This window comes from Meleagris gallopavo, chromosome 12 (assembly GCF_000146605.3).
Source record: "Meleagris gallopavo isolate NT-WF06-2002-E0010 breed Aviagen turkey brand Nicholas breeding stock chromosome 12, Turkey_5.1, whole genome shotgun sequence".
Taxonomy (NCBI): Eukaryota; Metazoa; Chordata; class Aves; order Galliformes; family Phasianidae; genus Meleagris; species Meleagris gallopavo.
The window spans coordinates 158,255-167,899 of NC_015022.2; positions in this window are offsets into that span (position 1 = coordinate 158,255).

A 9,645-nucleotide genomic window follows, 5' to 3' on the forward strand; every position below is an offset into this window, starting at 1 on the left:
TGTCTTTGACATGCACCAAGTTAACTGAAGCTTTAAACATTAATATGATGAAAACAGTAATATCTAAATGTTTGGTATTTTGGGGTTCAATCTTCACTTTTTTATTTCCTCTCTGCTAATGGAAAACCACTGAGAGGAAGGACCATGGCCAGCAGCCCGATGTGCTCAGCTTGTTCTGTAGTATCTGGGACTAATACTCTGCTCTTTGGCTGTTGCTGGGCAGTTTCTGACAAAGCAAGGAAACGCACCCAAACTGGCAGTGCAAGTTAAGGGAAATGCCACTGTGTCTGTTTTAATTAGTGGCTGGAAAATCACCGGCCCAGTATGCAGCTAAGAATTGTGCTATATGTAGGCTGGCACATATATCTAAACCTGGCACACTTCCATTGGCAGTAGATTCTTCAAGATTTGGTCTCAGTTGTTAACTAGCTTACAACTGTCAAGCTGACAAGCTGAAACTCTCCATGCCACCTGCCAATCTCATGCTACTTTCTGATCTTTACTACCGTAGCAGTGTTTGAAACGCCATTCTGACAGACCACCCCTCTGCTGCCCTGTGTCACACAGCAGCAACAATGTGTTACGGGATGCTGGTGCAAAGGTTCGGCCTCTACTGCTGTAGCACCAACGTGTGCCTCTGACACTGTGGTCAAACATCACAAAACAGGAAACATTACTTTTGGAGCAATCCTCGTAAAATACATAAGATAAAAAGAAAACAAGGGCATTGCTTCAGCTCAACTGGTTTTAAACTTATGTATAGATTCAGTTGTTCCATGCTTCCCCAGGAAGCAGATTGTTCAGTAATGAAGTCAGGAGAATGGATTTAAATAAAAAGAGTGAGTGAGGTCATCCATTATGAAGGCAATAAACATAAGATTGCTCAAATTAAAAGGGTCAAGCTGCATTCCATCAAGTTCCCCTTCTGCAGACTGCCTGGATAGCTCTTTGGAAAGCAAAGGAGCAGGTGTGGTGGTGTGGTGAAGCCTGCAGGCTCCAACTTTGTTAATGCTGAGAAAATGACTGATAGCGCAGCCTCTTCATATGGTTGCAAAGTTCTCTCTTCTATCAAAGATTATTTCAGCGACTGCTTTGCTGTTGTTACTAATCACTTGAAATTGGGCCAATGAGATCATGTAACATTGAAGAGAACATATCGCCAAACAAATGAGACTCCTTGAAATGCGTGAAGTTGCTTCTTATCTTCACAGTTTGGATAACCTTTTGCATAATAATCAACAGCTTCAAATGTCTTGGTCATATCACCTCCTCAAAGAAATGGAAGGCACTCTTTGAAATTACAGTCCAGACTGCGTATACACAAGAAGCCCTGATGGGGTGTCACACAGTAGCAATGAGCAAATATCTCTTTGATAAAGCTGTCTTCGCCAAGTTGGATTTTTTTGCCACAGTGTCAGGAATGGTTGATGAGACAGACGTGTTATTAAGTGGTAGAAATAAACAGATGGAAGAAGCAAGTGAGAGATTTCAGTAATGACTTTCCAGAATGTTTCAGCAACGAATGACCTAATTTCTATTCTTTAATGGAGATAAAAAAAACATGAGGTACTTAGGCAAGTAGTTGTAGATCTCATACATGAGTATGCCTGGCACCCACTGCAGTGCTTTTGCTGGAAGGCCAATGCTCAGCTGGGTACTTGTAGCCAGGGACAGCTACAAGTCTCATCAATCCCAACCTGACCACAACCATGAGACTGAGTGTTGATAGGCATGGAGAAGGTGTTCTGCTCCAGAGTTGCTGCTCCTCTGGGTGCTATGCCATGCTAACAGGGTGCCAATGGATGTTGACACACGTGCTGGCTGCCTTGTTTCCCACTGGGTGTCACCACCTAATTTCAAGGCTCCTGCCTCTTTTCTTGCTCATCTATGCCTATCCACAGCATCTCTTCTCCATAGTATTTCATTTTGTCTCACTTCTTCCCTCCATGGAGGACATGGAAGTTAGGCCGGCGCCCATCAGCACCTGCCATGCAATGGGAGGATGGATGACCACAGGCAGTCTGAAGATGTTCCCTCCCTTTGGACTGCAGAGGTTGGAGCATTGTCTCCTGCAGAGAAGTGGCACTGTAACAGCACTAAGTAGCAGCATGGTGAGCGTGGAGGAGCCTGCCTTTGGATGTGGGTCCCTACAGCTGGGCTTGAGAGGAATCCTTTTTCCTGTGGGGATTTCTGCAGAGAAGAGCAACTGTGCTCTGACCTGGACAACACACTACTGGAAAAGCAGAGGGCAGTTTCTGCCATGTCACCACAGCTGTCTCCTGCCTGCCTGTCACATCCTTTCTGTTGCTTAATATCAATTATAAAATATTAAATCAGATAAATACCTTTGGCCTTTCTGGATGATAAGAAAATACATTGTTCTCCCTCCTATAATGCTGTTGTTTTCACTGGAAATGCTAATGGGACTGTGTAAAGGTTATTTCTGCCTCCTCTCCAGTTTGGAGACGTGGCAAAATGCTCATGATGCCCTTTGTTTATGCCTTTTTAATGGCAGTTTTTATCTCTGGGAATCTGAGATGTCTGCGTCTTTCCAGGTGCTCACCTGCAGGGTCCTTGGGTTCTTTTTGAGGGAAACTTCCTGGAGAAGATAAATGGATCTGCACTGTCATAAGCATCTCTGCTGGAGCAGAGGCCTGGGAGTCTGATAACAGAGAAGAGCAGAGCACCAAGATAAATTACCATAATTTCTAGCCCCAGAAATATCAGGAAATGATGGGTTTTCCCCAACCCATACTTCTGCACAGGCTGATAGATGTGTTTCTGTGCACTGATACTCCTGTGACAGCTGGAGTCGCAAACCTTGCAGTGCTTTGAGCAGGAGGTTGGCATGGGGACTTCCAGAGGGTCCTCCACCCTAAATCCTTTGAGGAATCAACAGAAATTGCTGCAGAAATCAGTTTGGCTGCAGTCTTCTGCCATTGTATGCTCTTGTGGAAGCTCATTTTTGATGAGGAAAAGATAAAACCAAAAATGTGGCCAGTGCAGGGATAGATACCCTTCTCTGCCCACACCAGCAAAGGCTTCACGTCATTCTGTGTCTTTTGCACCACTGGAGGCAGGGGATGGACATTGTGCTGATACCCTAAGGGCTGCCAGAGCAGTTGGATGAGGATTCATATCTTTTCCTAAAGAATTATCTTATGGCTCCCATGGTACAGCTGGTAGGTGGGGAAGAATAGTACTTTGGGAGCAATGATTCTAAGTGTGTTAACAGACTTTGAGAGGAATATGAGGTGGTTCCTGGAGAGCAGAGGGGCACATCAGAACAGCCGGGACTGCATCTTTCAGAGTTAGAGGATGGAGAGAATTGGACGCTGCATGTTGGATGCTACGGCATTCAGCAAAGGGTCTGGGCAGAGAAACAGGGGTTCAGCAGAGATACGAGTTGTAAATCCTGTTGCTAAAAGCTGTAATTATCTCTTTCAAAGTTATTTTGCTGATGTCACTGGAGCATCGTGCCTGAGAGGTCAGAGGCAACCAAGAGCAGCTGCTTTGGGAGGACAGACCTCTGACTGTAGATGGGGATTTCTGCTGCATGTTGGCTATGCAAATCCACACAGTAGCTCTGGTTTTCACACCTCATTTCAGTGAGGTCATTCAAATCCTCCCATACTGGAGAATGTCACAGTGTGGGATACACGCAGAGAAGTCTGGTCACATCATGACATGGCAACCGTGGCCATGGCTGCAGAGATGGATGAACAGGGCTCACAGGCTGTGCTCTGGTTTGGGTGATCACTTTGATGACATTTGAAGGCTTCAGGGGACAGTTCTTTTTCCAACACCTGTGGCATCCGCATAATGTGTTTTTGGTAAGGTCCCAGATGAAGGTGCACAGGACAAGCAGACACAGCTCAAGAGAGGAGTTTGTACTTCCTCCAGCAGTATCAGCCTGTCTACTGAAATTCATGCTAAATTGATAACATCATTCACCACATTGTTCCCCAAAGTCTCCCTGCTGCTGAGTTACTCTCATCTTTTCACTTTCTATATGTCTTTCATAAGAGTCTCATTGGCACCTGCATTCAATTGAAAAAACCTGAAATTTAATTTCTAACACAACTTCTTTGCAATAATCCTTAGACTCTGTGATTCTTGTTAGTCCTTTCCAACTCAGGATATTTTATGATTCTATGATTTCCCTGTGCACTGCTGACATAGCAGAAGCTCTGGATTCCCTTCCAAGTCTGCTGAGACCCACAGAGTTCTCAGGGGTTCCCATGTGCAGTCACCCATCACACCAGCACTGTTGGTGGGATTACCTTGACTCTGGCCTCACCTTAAGCCATGGAGACACTATGGACCGAACTTGGTGAGCAGAATCCCAAATAGAAGCGAGGCAGTTGACAGCTGCAACCATAAACTCAGTTCTGTGGTCCAGGAAGCAACCCCACCCTAAGTTCAAACTGCAGTGAATTTTGGATGCCCATGTGCCATCAACTCCTTTGTTCACCTTGAATGAAGTGTCTCTTGCTTGTGAAAGCTAGTAGGTAAGTAGGTAAGCAGCTGACCAGACTGTGAGAGGTAGTTGCCAGGCTGAGATGTATTCAGCAGTCAGAGAGATTGTTGCCTGGTATTGTGTGGTGACACAGGCAGTCTGACAGCCCTCTCTTAAGTCCCAGCCATGAGAGGAAGATAAGAAGGCTTCCAACCTGATGGAGGCAAATATGCACGAGGAGAGAATTAGGAACCTTGTCTTTGCTTGGGGTAGAAGGAGAAGACCCCCCTTGCCCCTGAGGTCCCCCCTAGCCAGTAAATAAGAGCTCTGGGGATAGAAGATGAAGGTAAGGACAGTGGTTTGGAATCAGAAAGGGGCAACCACGTTAAGAAGGTCCAACCGAGAACCAGAGTCACTGGTTTTTTTTAGTGTCACTAAAAAAAGGCGAAGGATCTTAGTAACTGGAGGCTCTGTGCTGAGAGACACCGAGGTGCCCATCTGCCACCCAGATAAGCTCTCTAAAGAGGTCTGCTGCCTACTGGATGGCCGCATTTGGGACATCAGGAAGAGGACATTGGGTTGGATAAAGTCAAACTTGGTGAGCAGTTCTTGGGACCAGTGCTCTTCCTCATCTTTATCAATGATATAGATGGTGGGATTGAGTGCACCCTCAGCAGTTTGCTGATGACACCTAGCTGGGTGGGACAGCTGACACAGTGAAAAGAAGGAGGGCCATCCAGAGTGAACAGGCTCAAAAAGTGGGCATATGAGAATCTACTGAGGTTCAGCAAGGCCAAGTGAGGGTGATACACTTAGGTCAGGGCAATCCTGGATATGAGCACAGACAGCAGAAGAATTCCTTGAGAGCAGCACTGCGGAGAAGGACTTGGTGGCTGCGGTGGCTGAAAAGCCACGCACGAGGCAGCAGTGTCCATCTGGGGCCCGGAAAGCCAACGGCATCCTGGGCTGCACCAACAGAGGGGTGGCAGCGGGCAGGGAGGGGACTGTCCCCTCTGCTCTGCCCTCGTGAGGCCCCAGCTGCAGCGCTGCGTCCAGGCCTGGGGCCCCCAGCACAGGAAGGGTGCGGAGCTGCTGGAGCGGGGCAGAGGAGGGCACGGAAATGCTGCGAGGGCTGCAGCACCTCTGCTATGGAGACAGGCTGAGGAGCTGGGGGTGTTCAGCCTGGGGAAGAGAAGGCTGCGGGGAGACCTCACTGCGGCCTTCCAGGACAGGAGGGGAGCTCACAAACAGGAGGAAGACCATCTTTTACATGGGCAGATAGAGATAGGAAAGGGGGGAGTGGCTTTAAACTAAAACAGGAAATATTTAGGTTAAATGTTTGGAGGAAATTCTTCACTCAGGAGTGCTGAGGCACTGGAACATGTTGCCCCGAGAGGTTGTGGATGCCCCATCCCTGGAGTCATTCAAGGCCAGGTTGGATGGCATTCTGGGCAGCCTGACCTAGTAGCTGACAACCCTGCCCACGACAGCAGGATTAGAACGAGATGATCTTTAAGTTCCCCTCCAACCTAAGCCATTCTATGATTCTATGATTCTATAAGACCTAGAGGGTCCATTCTTGGCACTGATTTGGGACAGTGCTACTAAGGATGTGATGGAGAACATAAAAAATCATGCTGGAAAGTGCAGGCTGGGAGAAAAGGTGGAAGAAAATTTGTTCCCTCCCTGAAGTATTGTGTGATATGCATCCTTTTTTGCTGGCCCAGTCTCTGCAGGATCTGGCTCTAAAACCAAGCTCTAAGCCTGACTGTAGGATAATGCATCTCTCCTGCTTCTGTCCTGGATGCTACTGCAGAGAAATGCAGAAAAAAAAGAGGTGAGAAAAAAGACCACTGTCCACTCCATACCTTTCTTGCTGTGCTTTGTCTTTGGGCCATAAGGTAGTGCTGGGAGCAGTGTAAATTTGGGGTTTTGTGGGTAGCAGTGGTGGTAGAAGTATTGTTAGCAACTGATGCTCAGAAAGAACTCCATGCAGTTTGGAAGGAGTTGTCACAGGGAAAAGGGATTTGGCAATGGAAAGAGCATTCACCAGAATCCCCTCCAGCTTAGTTTGTCAACTGTAGCATAGTGACAGGGCAAGATGCTTCAGGAGAAGACCTGAGAAACCTGCCACCTCCCACACAAATTCCTTTATTGCTCGCTTCATTCCTACTCCAGAGCCGTAGATTATAATTTTACTCTGTCTACCCCATCGTAACTTTACTCTTTCTCTTAATCGAAGTTTAAATGAGTCCTACTCAGCCCTCCCATAGGAAGAGGGTCATTGGTTTTCTTTAATCCAGCAATGAAATAAGGCTGCTTATTCATTCCTGGCTCCTCTCCACAATTCTCTCTTGCAGGAAACACTTCTGGTAGGCTGCAGTTAGAGTGTGCAGCACATCTCTCTGCTGCACTGCTATGAGTCAATGTGAGTTCAACCTTTGGAAAATCGTGTCTTGAAGGCCAGAGGCATTTGTTTGTCCTCTCCTTAAATGTCTTTCAGTGACACGTCACAGCACTGCAGCCCATCACTGAGAGCCCTGATGGCCCGGTGAGTACCTAACAGGATAAAAAAGAACATGAAATATTCTGATGTCCACAGTAATGGGGTTAAAGGAGGTCTGCTGGAGACAACTTCATCTTCAGATGACTTTTGACTGTGCTAGTACTGTGATGTCTTATCATCATGGTCCCTAATGTTTTTAAGGTGTAAATGTTAATAACAATTCTTCATGGCGAATCCTACAGTTGTTTGTTTGTTTGTTTGTTTGTTTTTCTGTTTGTGGCTGTTTGTCATGGACTCTTGTCGTTTCCTATCTTTCTTCATCTGCACGCTCCGAAAACAAAAACAACAAATACTCAGCCTCCTGCTTCTGTAAGAGATTTCCACTTTAGCATTTTAAACATGATGCCAGAAGTGGTAGGTTCACCTCAGCATTATGGGAGAAGGGGCAGATAATTCAGGTAGAAAACAAGAATGTTGTTGGAGTACGCAGAGGGAAAATTAGAAAGGCAAAAGCTCAGCAAGGACTTCATGTGGCCACCATAGTAAATGATTAAAAATTTATTACAAATATATTAACAGCAAGAGGAGGGCCAAGGAGAATGTCCATCCTCTGCTGGACACAGGGGGAAATACTATCGCCGAAGATGAGAAAAAGGCAGAGGTTCTCAATGCCCTCTTCTGTCTTTAACAGTCAGAATAGTTATCCTCAGGGAACCCAGCCCCCTGAGCTGGAAGGCAGCAATAGGGAGCAGAACGACCCCCACACCATTCAGGAGGAAACAGCAACCTGCTGCTCCAGCTGGCTTGCCACAAGTCCGTGGGGCTGGATGAGACCCACTTGAGGGTGCTGAGGGAGCTGTTGGAAGTGCTCACCAAGCCACTCTTCATCATATGTCAGCAGTCCTGGTCAGTGGGAGAGCTCCAAAGAGACAGGAGACTGCCTATGAGACACCCATTTACAAGAAAGGTTGGAAGGAGGACCCGGGGAACTCCAGGCTTGTCAGCCTGGATGGAGCAGATCATATTGAAAGTGATCACTCGGCATGTGCGGGACTGAATGCAAGTGTGGTAATCCAAGTTGGGAGAAAGTACTGCTGGGCGTGAGGGCAGGAGGGCCCTACAGAGGGATCTGGACAAACTGCATCAAGGGGCTGAGGCCAATGGGATGAAATTGAACAAGACCACGTACCAGATCCTGCACTTTGGTCACAAGCCCATGCATCGCTACAGGCTTGGGGCAGAGAGGCTGGCAAGCTGTGCAGAGGAAAAGGATCTGGGGGGTCTTTATGTAGAAAACCCAGTCTGTGAGTGACACTAAATCACCCTATTGCTGCCCAACATATGGTTCTTACCCACAGGCCACTCCCAAGCCCAAAATACACCCCTTACCCAGCACGTATGCCAGCAATACATACATCTGTATCTCTTTTTGTGATTGTGTGAAGCAGTTTCTTGAAGTTTTTTGGGGTTGCTTTTTGAGGTACAACCACAGTGAAATGGCTGTGAGGGTGCTACAGCCTATTAAGGACAGTAAGACTTCTGGTAGTTTTTCAAGCTTTGGTCAAAATTTCCAGCAAAGCTCAGGAGAGCTTTTAGGAGTGACGTGGGCCATGGCTTGATCATGCTGGGGATTCTGCCCCAACAGATGGTTCCCACTCGCATGCCAACCACTCCACTCATTTTTGCCCACACAAATGTATGTGGGACAATGTGAAAGCCAGTGAGGGAAGTACTGAGGTTTAATTTCTTCTCCAGGGAGGCTTATGATGTCTGGATCAGATCACTCCAGTTCACAGAGTGGTTGAGTAGGGCAACTACTCAAGGGATGCAAAGGGATAAGAGCATACGCCCCTCGTGTCTCCCTGGGAAACACGAGGAAATCATGATGGCCCTTGGCCACCCCAGCCAGGGCTGCAAGCACAGGAAAAATTGCTTCAACAGCACAAACACCTTGAAAATCTCCTTTAGCCCCAGCTACCTGCTTCCAACCACTCTGAAACCTGGAGCGTGGATGTGAGTCTACCTGGAGCCAAGCCAAGGAGAAAGGGGTCATTCTGAACCTGCTTAGCAATCAGGTCACTGCTGTCAGCATGGAGGATTGTGCAAGGGACCTTGCTTGCCCAGGCTTTGGAGCATGTCTGTACTGCACTGGAGTCTGCAGCTTTTGTAGTGAAGAAAACTGGTTCTCTGGAAGTTATTTCTCCAGTTCCCATTGTGTAGTAAAATGGATTTGCTGTTCCATGAGTGAAAGCTGGTTGGGGAATGCTGCAGTGATGCCATTCCAGTAGCCTTCCAGCAGATCTCATCACATCTCCAACCCCAGCAAACAGGAACCAGAAGAACAGCAGAGCACAGAATAATTATTCTCTAATCCTAAAATTGAAGGATTTTACCAAATTAGGGTTCTCACTGCAATTCCCAAATTCCCTGGGATACAGAGCTTTCTTCTGTTCAATCTGATGCAAGGATGGATATAGGCATCCAGAAGGACGCAAGGATAGAACCGTTGCAAGAGCAAAATTTTCCATGTCTGTTGTTGTTGGATCAGTGGTCATATGGGGGGATCTTTGTTGAAGAGTCAAAGTTGGCTCTTTGACTTATGTACCAATAAGCCAATGGGGGGGGGAAGTCTGTTTGGAGCAATGCAGAGGGCATGCCCTTGGAGGCAGGGAGTCCAAAG